Source organism: Schistocerca americana, chromosome 2 (assembly GCF_021461395.2).
Source record: "Schistocerca americana isolate TAMUIC-IGC-003095 chromosome 2, iqSchAmer2.1, whole genome shotgun sequence".
NCBI classification, from domain to species: domain Eukaryota; kingdom Metazoa; phylum Arthropoda; class Insecta; order Orthoptera; family Acrididae; genus Schistocerca; species Schistocerca americana.
This window is the reverse complement of record NC_060120.1, coordinates 897,830,900-897,842,176: the sequence shown is the minus strand read 5'-3', so window position 1 is coordinate 897,842,176 and position 11,277 is coordinate 897,830,900.

Here is an 11,277-nt window from a genome sequence, read left to right as displayed (position 1 = left end):
GATTTTAAAACTATGCCGGGGAGAGATAAACATCTTTTCTTTGTCACTAAGCAATTCTTTTCCTGGTATTCTTAGCCGATGCAGTCTCCTTAAATTTCCTTTTCCCAGAACTCGCTATATCAGAGAACATCTGTTTTGCACACCTACAAATTCTTCTTATATCTGCCACTACCATTATTGTTATTAATGTCACAATTATTGTTATTACTATTTATTGTTATTATTATCATTATTATTATATTATAATATATATTACTACTATTATCGCTATTAGTGGCAGCAGCTGCAACAGTACAAGTACTGGCACTATTAATTTTATTATTATTTACTCACTCTCCACTTCACGCACTCAAATCATTTTAACACTAATTTAAAATTATTGTTTCTTAGGTAACTATGATGGAGTAGATGCTGATGGCCCTAATTAGATCACGCGAAACAAATAAATAAAAACATAGATCACTCTTTTATTTAACTGTAATTACCGGTTTCGGCCGAATTACGCTATCTTCAGGTCTAAAGCTAAACTACAGAGGGACAACTGCTACCACCAGCGCCATCTGGTGCACGTCGTTACAGCAACACGAACAGATAATGTCACGGCTGACTTATCAGTTAAGCCGTCAGGAACGAAGACAGCATCCGCCTATAACGTTCTCTTTGTCGAAGGGATCTACCTCTGTTTCACTTTCTCTTCTACGTATTGTTGGTAACTGATTTTCTTTCTTAGATACAAAGCTGCATTCTCATACAAAATAATCAAAAGCAAGACTCACATATTTTAATCTGTTGACTTGTGTTTGAGAACCTGGCAGGGAACTTTTCGTAGAAATAATACGCATGGCGTCGCGAGTGACGCCAGTAATTAAACAAACTGTCACACTGATATCTCTTGAACACACATGAGTGTAGCGCCATTGGGTTGTACTAAAACCATTTTTCTCCATAGACTAAAGTAATTGCAGCGATGGAAAAGTCACATGCTAGGAGTGGAAGACTCAAGAACCCATACATACTATAAAAAAATGTTGCAATACGCACGCGAACGCGCCTGTCTGTGTGTATGTGTGTGTGTGTGTGTGTGTGTGTGCGTGTTCCACATCTCCTCCTAAACTACTTTACCGATTTCAACCAACCTTGGACCGCGTATCCCTTAAAGTCAGATAACTACCGCTGTGGGGATAAGAATGATCCGCCTATCATAGTTTAGGAAATATAATGTCATGATGAACAATGAGATGCGTGAAAAACTGGCAGGCAGTATCCGCATATGCCGCTGAATGTACCTACACAGATACATCATTGTACGAGACTTACTTCAAGATATGTGACGTCATAAACACTAAGATACGTGAAAAAGTGCCACGTCATGCACGAAATTTTAATACATTTATTCTTTACTACTAAGACACTCTTACATTCTTGTCAGCATAAGGAAACCCCTGACACGTGGATGCGCTTTTGACAGCTTTCAACAGCGAAGCGCAGACTGCTGGAGGCGGAAAAAATAGCCGCCTATTGAGCAATGAAGAGGCGTTGCCATAGATACTTTACAAAATCGCCTTGTAGATAACGCGAAGCGGCTGCGCCCAGCGTGCAGTAACAGTCTGTTGTCATCTCACGCCGTGTCTACTGCAGGAGAACATACAGTGTTTCGTTTCTGACAGAAAACTGACAAAATTAGTTCAAATTCAAATGGCTCTGAGCACTTTGGGAAGTAACATCTAAGGTTATCACTCCCCTAGAACTTAGAACTACTTAAACCTAACTAACCTAAGGACATCACACACATCCATGCCCGAGGCAGGATTCGAACCTGCGACCGTAGCGATCGCACGGCTCCAGACTGAAGGGCCTAGAACCGCTCGACCACACGGCCGGCGACAAAATTAGTACTCGAGCAATTTCGGGTTTATCAGACTGTGAAAATATAAGAAAGAATATTCTATTTCTGACTCATCATTATTGTGGGAATTGCGTTATGAAAGTTAGCGTTAAAAATCTCAACACATATCAAACTCAGAGTGTATTTATTGTATAGCTGGAACAATCTAATGTGTACTCCACTAAAATAGATGATTTACTGTCAATTTTTCATGCAATACGTACATAGATACTGTTGGCCATCAAAGTTGAAATACAAATAAAGAAATTATGCTTCGATACGACATTGTAGTTCCTATCTTGTTAAGATGAACGATTAAATGTTCCTTCGTGATGATGGCCGAAGTAGAGAGGGTATAAAATGTAGACTGGCAATGGCAAGGAAAGCGTTTCTGAAGAAGAGAAATTTGTTAACATATCGATTTAAGTGTCAGGATGTCGTTTCTGAAAGTATTTGTATAGAGTGTAGCCATGTATGGAAGTGAAACATGGACGATAAATAGTTTGGACAAGAAGAGAATAGAAGCTTTCGAAATGTGGTGCTCCAGAAGAATGCTGAAGATTAGACGGGTAGATCACATAACTAATGAGGAGGTATTGAAGAGAATTGGGGAGAAGAGGAGTTTGTGGCACAACTTGACTAGAAGAAGGGATCGGTTGGTAGGACATGTTCTAAGGCATCAAAGGATCACCAGTTTAGCATTGGAGGGCAACGTGGAGGGTAAGAATCGTAGAGGGAGACCAAGAGATGAATACACTATACAGCTTCAGAAGGATGTAGGTTGCAGTAGGTACTGGGAGATGAAGAAGCTTGCACAGGATAGAGTAGCATGGCGAGCTGCATCAAACCAGTCTCAGGACTGAAGACCACAACAACAACAACAACAACAACAACAACATGCTAACGGTAGCACAACTGCTTTTTTCCCCTCTACCTTCTTCCTCACTATTCTCGGCTTTTGGTTTGAGCGTGCGTCATACGACACCCCTTCAGTCCCATCGTCGACTGTTTTCCGCAGTTCTTCTATTACACACAGCCACTAGCCATATGAGCAAATACGCTGAGTTACAGTGCAGCTATCGCTTTTGGCTCACCGTGCACAACTCACGCCCAGACCCAAGTTTCCGTATGTCGTCGTTCCTGGAAAGGTGTTGTCTTGGTATCGGCAGATAAATACGATGTTGCAGTGTCTTTTTCGTGAAGAAGAAGAATCCAATGTTCATGCATAATGCATGCATGTCCGATGAAACATAGCACCGTACTTCTTAATAAAACAGGCACTGCTATTCCCTACTTAATCGCCGATACCATGACCCTGACTCCCCTGGGCGGGAATGTAAGTAACGTGCGATCGTAGGCTGTGGCGCATGGACGACGACGGCATACGGAAGTTTGGGTCTGGCCGTGAGTCGGGCACGTATAGCCTAATGGTAAGGCAACAGATCGCGTAAGGCGGGAAATCCGGGTTCGAGTCCGGGTCCGGTGCGATGTTTCATTGTCGTCATTCCATTTGTAAGGTGAGCATGTAATTTTAACTTTTGTAGGTTATCGATGTGCATGTCAGAGAGAGGCAGAGCTAGTTATTTTACTGTTACTGTTAAATAATCTTTGATCTTGTTGTGGAGGGGTCTTTGCGTCTGCACGGTTTGGTGATACATTCTCAGTTGAAGTGTGGTAGGTGATGGACGTATTCAGTAGCGCATTATTGACTTGTCATTGTATCTGTTAGATGAAGAAAGATCTATTGTAAAGGACAGCAAAAAAGAATACAATATATCTATTGAAAGGCGAAAAGAATATAAATTTTGAATAATGTTTTTCTTTCTTTCAAGAGAAGAAGTTTGAGGTAAGACTGCAGCACTGCGCAGCTAGTAGTCACAGAGCTGAGAGAAAGACTACCCCACTTCCCTGAGTCGTACATTAAGATATCAACTGATTAACCTGTTTGGTTTTCATAGAAATGCTGTGTTCACATTGTACTCTTTTTTGAATCATTGTTCACTTTGTTACGCATAGTACTGTTCAGACCAATGTTATGTGTGAAACCACGCGAAGTTTTACTCTCTCTTTTTGAATACATGCTTCATTCTAAAATCTTTGCCTTGGAATATCATTACATAGGAATAGTTACTCTCCCCATCCACTTTTTAAAGAATGTTTATCATTACGCATTACCACATTGCACCATGTGGCAAGCAACAATTTGAATATTGTCTGGAAAGTTAGCTTAACAACAGAAGTCTAGCTTAGCCGCTTCCTGCTTGCTGTTTGCTGTTGTGCTTTCGAGAAATCTGCAACAATGTTGTCAAGATACGAGGTAAGTGGCTGTTTTGTTTAGGGCCAGATAATTGTTTTATTTCAGTTGCGCATTTAATATAAAGATAAGTTGTGCTCAGCCCCGTTATTGGCCGGCCGCTGTGTCCGAGCGGTTCTAGGCGCTTCAGTCCGGAACCGCGCTGCTGCTACGGTCGCAGGTTCGAATCCTGCCTCGGGAATGGATGTGTGTGATGTCCTTAGATTAGTTAGGTTTAAGTAGTTCTAAGTCTAGGGGACCAGTTACAGTTCGTTTTGAAATTAGGTTCTGTCCAGTCACAGATTAGCATACGAGTTTAAGTTGGATAACAGTTTGTGAGTACATAGTTTTGGTAATACGTAGACTTTTTATAGTATGCGAGGTAAATTTGGGCTAAATTTCATACAGAAATGCATAGTGGGGAACTTACTCATCATACAGTTGGCCGCGCAGGATTAGCCGAGCGGTCTAGGGCGCTGCAGTCATGAACTGTGCTGCTGGTCCCGGCGGAGGTTCGAGTCCTCCCTCAGGCATGGGTGTGTGTGTTTGTCCTTAGGATAATTTAGGTTAAGTAGTGCGTAAGCATAGGGACTGATGACCTTAGCAGTTAAGTCCCATAAGATTTCACACACATTTTGAACATCATACAGTCGATGGTTGTATGTATTCGCAGCTGCGAATACATGCCAAGAAATTATTCTCATTGTGCATATACAGCACAGGAGAAAGATTATATTATTAAATTTGTAGGCGATACGGTAGTCGGAATTTAGCGTACAGGGCTGTCACCTCTGGCAGCAACAATGGCTCTTGCGTAGCTCGCATAGAGCTTAGCTGTTCTCGGATGGCGGCTACGGGGTTCGCCATTCTATGCTCGTTAACTCTGAGCCAGAGTATGTCAATCGTAACGGCTGGCGGGTGCTTACATACCGGACTCTTCGCATTCCATAATGTTTTTCAGTGCGGGGGAGGCCTAGAGAACGTGCTGGTCAGGGCGACAATCCATTACCCTCTGCGTAGGAACAGGTCAGGACAGCGCAGCAATATCCAACATCGACGACAGTACACAGCCACCGGCCTCGACACGACAGAAATATAATGCCCGGTGTCCAAATTACTGGCTATGCGAACCAGAGGTGATTGCATTCTGTACCCAGTGTCGCCCTGTACCATCACGACAGGCGCCAGGCCCGTTTGATGGATGCAATCTCGTTATGCTTGTTCTCCTCGGTGCCTTCACACGGATGAGTCCATCCCGATATTGTACGTAGCACCGGGACTCATCTGAAAATACGACGTGGTGCCATGCCTGTGTCCAGTGGCGTTGATGTCGCCGAAGCAATGATCGTCTTGCTGACAGTCCGTGGTGCCCCAACGTCGCAGCACTCTCCGTGTGGATACTTGTCTTACTGGAAACGAGCCCATTTCCTGACCGAAGATGCGCGACGGGGCTGTACGATCCTGCACGGCAGAGCGCGATGGATGCCTGTCCTTTCAGGCCCTAGTTGCGTGTGCCGCTGAGGTCCTGCATGCTGTTGAGTACGGCCTTCTTGAAACCAACGATTCCATATCCACATGGCTGGCCGGTGTGGCCGAGCGGTTCTAGGGGATTCAGTCTGGAACGCGCGACCGCTACGGTCTCAGGTTCGAATCCTGCCTCGGGCATGGATGTGTGTGATGTCCGTAGGTTAGTTAGGTTTAAGTAGTTCTAAGTTCTAGGGGACTGATGACCTCAGATGTTAATTCCCATAGTGCTCAGAGCCATTTGAACCATATCCACATGTCAGTCCGTGGATCCCGACCGACTCATGAAGAAATATTTTTGAATGAGAAACCACAATCTCGATACGCCCGAACCTGCCACTCTCGATTCCGGCGCATGCTAGTACGAGTTTCCAGTTCTTATACGAAGGATAAGACTATCGTCTCGCAAGCACCAGTATTCAAATGGGACTACTGAGTGAGAAACGCGCAGCGTAATCTTTTGTTACAGACAGAATGTACACTGACGAGACAAAACTTTATAACCACTGCCCACCGCGACGTTGGATGCCTCCTGTTGGTCTTGTTGGCACGTGACGTTGTAACAAAAGTATGTCAGCGGAATAGATACGGACGGGGGATCACCATAGCGAAGATGTAGGGTGCAAATGGGGAAATCCACTGAGATAAGCGACTTTGACAAAGAGCAGATTATTATCACGCAGAGCCTGTCAACGCGTATCTCGAAAACGGCAAAGTTCGTTGAATGTTGACGTGCTACTGTCGTGGACATTTACGGAAAGAGGTAGAAGGACAGTGAAATTATCACTAGGCACTAAATGGTTGGACGTCCACGTGTCTCTTCACAGAACGTGGGTCTCGGAGAATTGTCTGCTCTGTAAAATAGGATAGATGAAGATCTGTGTCATATCTGCGAAAGAGCACAATGCTGTCGCACGCACAAGGGTTTTGGAGCACCCCATTCACCGTACATTATTAAACACTGTGATCCGTAGCAGATCACCCTTATATATTCACATGATGGCCCAACGACATCATCAATCACGATTTCAGTGAGCACGAGACCATCGAGATTCGACAGTCGGTCAATGGAAATGTGTCGGCTCTTTGGGTGAATCGTACAGGGTGATTCAAAAAGAATACCACAACTTTAAAAATGTGTATTTAATGAAAGAAACATAATATAACCTTCTGTTATACATCATTACAAAGAGTATTTAAAAAGGTTTTTTTTACTCAAAAACAAGTTCAGAGATGTTCAATATGGCCCCCTCCAGACACACGAGCAATATTAACCCGATACTCCAACTCGTTCCACACTCTCTGTAGCATATCAGGCGTAACAGTTTGGATAGCTGCTGTTATTTCTCGTTTCAAATCATCAATGGTGGCTGGGAGAGGTGGCCGAAACACCATATCCCTAACATACCCCCATAAGAAAAAATCGCAGGGGGTAAGATCAGGGCTTCTTGGAGGCCAGTAGTGAAGTGCTCTGTCACGGGCTGCCTGGCGGCCGATCCATCGCCTCGGGTAGTTGACGTTCAGGTTTCATAACTAACCTTTTTCGTAGGTCTCTCCATACAGTTGATTGTGGAATTTGCAGCTCTCTGCTAGCTCTGCGAGTCGATTTTCCTGGGCTGCGAACAATTGCTTGCTGGATGTGTGCTACATTTTCATCACTTGTTCTCGGCCGTTCAGAACTTTTCCCTTTGCACAAACACCCATTCTCTGTAAACTGTTTATACCAACGTTTAATACACCACCTATCAGGAGGTTTATCACCATACTTCGTTCGAAATGCACGCTGAACAACTGTCGTCGATTCACTTCTGCCGTACTCAATAACACAAAAAGCTTTCTGTTGAGCGGTCGCCATCTTAGCATCAACTGACGCTGACGCCTAGCCAACAGCGCCTCAAGCGAACAAATGTACAACTAAATGAAACTTTATAGCTCCCTTAATTCGCCGACAGATAGTGCTTAGCTCTGCCTTTTGTCGTTGCAGAGTTTTAAATTCCTAAAGTTGTGGTATTCTTTTTGAATCACCCTGTATTTTAGCTACACTAGGTCTCTGGTCGTCTCCACAAACGCCGCCATCGGGGTGAACGGCGGCTCTAAACGTGCAGCGCACCGCGGACGCAGGCTGGTGGGAGCAGTATTATGCTATGGCAGACGTTCTCCTACGCTTCCAAGTGACCTGGCAGTTGCGAAACGCCTGCATCCCTTCACTCTTGATGGCTTCCCCGGCGGCAATGTCATCTTACTGCAGTACAGTTGTCCTCGTCTCGGAGCCAGAACTGTGCTACGGTGGTTTGAGGAGCACTGTAGTAAACTCAAGTTGATGTCTCGGTGACTAAATTCGCATGATGTAAATCCTGTGGAATCCATCTGAGTCGCTATCGGGTGCCATCACTGCGAACGACAATCAGCGGCCCGTTATTTACGCGATTTGCAAGACCTGTGCGTAGACATGTATAGATATATACGTCCACATATCTACCAACCAACTGTTGGATCCCTGATACGCAGAATCAGTGCTGTATTTCATTCCAAAGACTGGCAAACAAGCTATTAGGCAGGTGGTCATAAAGTTTTGGCTGATCAGTGCGTGTCGAATACCTTGTACGGTTGAGATGAAATACAAATGCACTGCTCTGCACTTCATGTCAATTTGACGTCTGTTGCATTCAGCCTTCATGGTGGCAGCATCCATACTAGACGAAATGCTTGTAAAAAATGTAAATATCATGATAAATGTCAACTTGTTTGGTGTATTTGACAATTTATTTGGAATGTATACCACTTAGAGAATCTTTTGCATGCTAAACACATGACTGCTATGTATTCTTTGGCTACCAGAGTTTATAGCCTAATTCAGCAGAGCTAGGGCGAGTTTAGGTGTGGACAACAGTTGTCGGCCAAAAAGCGAGAGAGAGAGAGTTGTGTCATTGCAGAGAGAGGAGCTTAGATAGCGGATGTGTCGCACAGAGTATTTATTTGAGACGTTCGGCGATGCATAAAACAGGACAGAGGATGATTTGAAATAATTGTATGGAGAGACGACTCATTTTAAAGGACAGATAATTTGCATTACCGGCTGGGGTGGCCGAGCGGTTCTAGGCGCTACAGTCTGGAACCGTGCGACCGCTACGGTCGCAGGTTCGAATCCTGCCTCGGGCATGGATGTGTATCGTGTCCTTAGGTTAGTTAGGTTTAAGTAGTTCTAAGTTCTAGGGGACTGATGACCTCAGCAGTTGAGTCCCATAGTGCTCAGAGCCATTTTTAATTTGTATTGAATTTATTTCACTATAAGCGCTAGTTTTGTGATTATTGTAGTGTAAAGATTTCATTGTGTTCAACAATATTTGCGTCCTGATATACAGGAGAATTATCAGTCGTGTGTTCAGTATTGTAATTAGTTTCTCCCACCAACGCTAACTTCAAGATATTTCATTAGGAATCTAAAAGAGTAAATTTTTCGTGATTTAAAAAAGTGTCTGTTAAAAGTATTCAGTATGGCGTCTCGCAATGCTGAAAAACATAATTTGAGAAAGAGTAATGTTCGAGTTTTTTTCTGTGTTAGTAAAAGGTTTATTTCTAATTGCAAAATATTTACGAAACGTTCAAATGGCTCTGAGCACTATGGGACTTAACATCTGAGGTCATCAGTCCCCTAGAACTTAGAACTACTTAAACCTAACTAACCTAAGGACATCACACACATCCATGCCCGAGGCAGGATTCAAACCTGCGACCGTAGCATTCGCGCGGTTCCGGACTGAAGCGCCTAGAACAGCTTGTCAACCGCGGCCGGCTACGAAACGTTCCCCTGAAGCTTATCCCCACTGTTTAAATGAAAAATGTGTTTGGTAAGGAGTTGCACTGTCTCGTCTAGCACCGTTCAGTGAACAGCGATAAAAATTTTCGAAAAAAAGGCAATATGTTTAATTTGCTAAACCAGCCTAAAAGTAATATAAAAAGTCAAGCTGCCACACAGTGATTTATTTCAGCTCGTCGTGCAGACAGAGCAAGGCCGAGTTATCCGTTGCCAAGGTAACAAGCAACTGTAGGGTCTAAATCAACTTTTTGAGAGATAACTAAGATAATTTTTCATTGGAAAAATTTCATGTAAATTCAATAGATGCGTTTCTATAACAAAGCACTTTTCATTATGCAACAGTAATCCATTGTGTACGATTATTCCATGGCAAAGCTATTCTGAGTATTACTGATAACCATTCATTGTTTTCAGTTCCATTTATTGACTGTCAGATGCCTTTCAGGTTGCTGGGTATCACACACATCAACAGTAATTTGCACAGTTATGTAAGTGTTTAAAAGTACGATAGCAAAGGCGATTCTAGATCATACATTGTAATCGGAATTTGAAAGTACTTGCATCATAGCACTAACCAGAGATATTGTGATATTGTCACACACACACACACACACACACACACACACACACACACACACACACACACACACAAAGTTTTCAGTTATCAAGTAAAAGCATATATGAATACCGCAGTGCCTGTGTTGTTAAAGCCGGCCGCGGTGGCCGTGCGGTTCTAGGAGCTGCAGTCCGGAACCGCGGGGCTGCTACGGTCGCAGGTTCGAATCCTGCCTCGGGCATGGATGTGTGTGATGTCCTTAGGTTAGTTAGGTTTAAGTAGTTCTAAGTTCTAGGGGACTGATGACCTAAGATATTAAGTCCCATAGTGCTCAGAGCCATTTTTTTGTGTTGTTAAAAAGAACGATGCGGCATTCCTTCGGACATGCACGCATGTCCAAAGGAACGGGCACTGCAGCGACTACAGCCGTTATGAAATACATGAAATATATTCGCAGTTGCGAATACAAATAGCCATAGCTGTATAAGGGACTGAGGACAGTGAAAATTTTTGCCGGACCAGGACTCGAACCCAGATTGCATGCTTCGTCATTCTTAACAACACAGCAATGCTCGGTTCTGTCTTGGATTTGTTTTTACGGTAGTTTTAGTTGTATGTTGTCAGTGATGCACAGCAGTACTACGTATAGGTTTACTAATGAATTGCTGGTCGATACATACTTTGTGTATGACTTCACTGAATGCAGTGGAAGAGTAGCACAACGGCGCTTTGCTAAGCTGCTTCCACAGCGACGGTAACCACGCCACAGTACTTCTGTTCGCGTGGATTGTTGCATTACCCTGTGATTTGTGCTGTACGCTTAGGTGATTATATTTTATAGGTCTTTTCACTGTTATGAATGTATTTTCACAGAATTCAACAAATAGTAATTACATTATACTTGGTAACAAGCCATGGGTCCCTTATAGCAGTATTAGAAAATTGCAGCCAAATGCAAGAAGATCTGCAGCGGATAGGCACTTGGTGCAGGGAGTGGCAACTGTCCCTTAACATAGACAAATGTAATGTATTGCGAATACATAGAAAGAAGGATCCTTTATTGTATGATTATATGATAGCGGAACAAACACTGGTAGCAGTTACTTCTGTAAAATATCTGGGAGTATGCGTGCGGAACGATTTGAAGTGGAATGATCACATAAAATTAATTGTTGGTAAGGCGGGTGCCAGGTTGAGATTCA